Source organism: Oryzias melastigma, linkage group LG7 (genome assembly GCF_002922805.2).
Source record: "Oryzias melastigma strain HK-1 linkage group LG7, ASM292280v2, whole genome shotgun sequence".
NCBI lineage: Eukaryota > Metazoa > Chordata > Actinopteri > Beloniformes > Adrianichthyidae > Oryzias > Oryzias melastigma.
In genome coordinates, this window is record NC_050518.1 from 13,515,968 (window position 1) to 13,518,215 (window position 2,248).

The following is a 2,248-nucleotide window of genomic DNA, read 5'->3' on the forward strand; positions in this document are numbered from 1 at the left end:
GAACATGTTCTGATGAATATTTGAAAAGCACAATGAAAGGAAGAAGAAAGGATTTCTTAGGCACGTCTTTCTAACAATAAAATAAACAATATTTAAATGTAAGACTGTGGGAAAAAATGAAATCAAAGGGACTCTGTTGCTGAAAGTGTTCCTCAACTGCTGTTGTTCTCTTATCAAGTGTGCTTCAGGTTCGCATGGGTCTGCAGCTCCAGATCTGCAGGTCTGAATCTGCATCTGCAGCAGCTCTGCTCAGCCTGGCTGCACTTCAGATACTCTGCATCAGCCAGACTGCATGCCATTTTGAAGCTCCGCTGTTACCCAAAACAAACACACGCTGTCGTCACTATACTACATGCGGCGATGACCACGTCTGACTCTCTGACCAGCCCCAATTTTGACCTCTGGTTGCTGTTCTTTATCAAAAATCATCTCCATGTAAGATGTTAGGACGAAAAAAAAAGCACTGCGAGAGTCCAAAAACAAAATAGATGTTCCTGACTAATGAAGCCAACGTGGGATCCACGGTGCAGCCGGGTGAAATTCTCATGGTTTGAACGTGAGCACAATCAGGTGTTTTGAGATACTCATCTGGAGACTGTGGCAGAGCTTCAGGGGAGGGCTGCTTTCCAGTCAATTGTTGGCTCAGGGCTGCCCTCTCTTGTGCATACCTGAGCTTCTGCATGAGTCTGCATGCTTCTGGAGGTCTTTGTGCGTCCTTCGCTTTCAAGTTGCATGTACCAAAAAGCCTGAATTATAGAGACACACTGATGCGTTCAATAACCTGCTACACAAATCTTAGTCTCATGCGTTGGACTCCAAAATCAGGGCTCCTCAAAGGCTAAACAAAATAGTCACGTAAGATAGATTACAATAGCTGCTACATGTTAGCAGTTAGATAATTTGGTTTGCTCTGATCAACTTAAAGTCTCATTAATGAATTCGTAAAGGGCGACGCCATATTGGAATGGTATAAAAACAATGAGACATGGGTTAGCAGAACCAGTAAAATGATCATAGGAAAAAACTCTGATCATCAGAAAAAATATTACCAGGTCATGGTGATAATGTTTTTGTACAAGGTGCAACAAATGAACGACAATTCAAACTTAAAAAAAAATAAACTGGTTATTATATAGGAAACGTAATGCATATCTGATGCATGATTGGCATTTTATTCAAATCTACACAGACTAAGATTTCTAAAAACTGTTAGACTCTTCAGTCTGTGTTTATAAACGGATTGGTGGGTAGCCGATATCGCTACAGACCGCTAGCACCTGTTGTATATGAACTGGTCTGTGCCCAGATTAGCATGACACGATCAGAGCGGACTGGGTGAGCTACTCAGCTCAGCTCCAAAAGCCACGCCCCCTCAGAGGAGATTTTGGAAACAGAGGCTTCAAATCAACATTAAAAATGGCTTTTAAAGACATTTAGATTGAGGGAATTTGGTTAAAAACTTCATAATCAAATTAAAACACTACTGGGAACGTTTTTTTATTATTATTATTAAAAGTTAATGCAAAAAACACTTCTCTTTAAAATCAGGCAGAGAGGTATGCACATTTTTTTTTCTTGTGTCGCCTCCGGCCCTATTGGTAACATACGCATATTTTAGGTGAGCAGAAAAAGGACGGATAGAACATCTCATCTTTATGAAACTGCATCCTTAACAGCACAAACTGATTTTCTTCATTTATGTCAAGGATTGTTCATCTGATCTAGCGAGGAATTATTTCAACGATCGACTCAGAAAGAATCTAAATTAATAAATGCATGGAAATTTTGAGGATTCTGTTGTGATGAAGCTGATATATACATAACCTGGCCTAGAACAGAGTTCACAACATTTCTGAATCGTCTGTTTAGGTTAGTAGACAAAAAGAAAAGCCTACACCGAGTTAAAATTGAATTTACTTTGCAAATGCTCACTGCTTGTTTTCATTAATTACCCTGTAATTAGTTTTTCTTCGTGAAGATTTGATACTGATCTCTCTAAAGTTGATTTTTCTCTCTGGAGCTGACTTTTTAAGCCCATAATGAATCTGTCTTGTAATTTCAAAGTCAGAGAAGTACCGTCATTCCCCTGTTATGTGCACGTCTGTGTGCATGAACACATGCGTACAAGTGCAGGCATGAGCGTGTCTGTAAACTCTCACCAATTTTTCCAACACGTCGGCTGGCTTTGGCTCTGTTAAGTTGGACGTCTTCCTTTGAAACCAGTATTGTTTTTTTTTTTTTTTTTTTT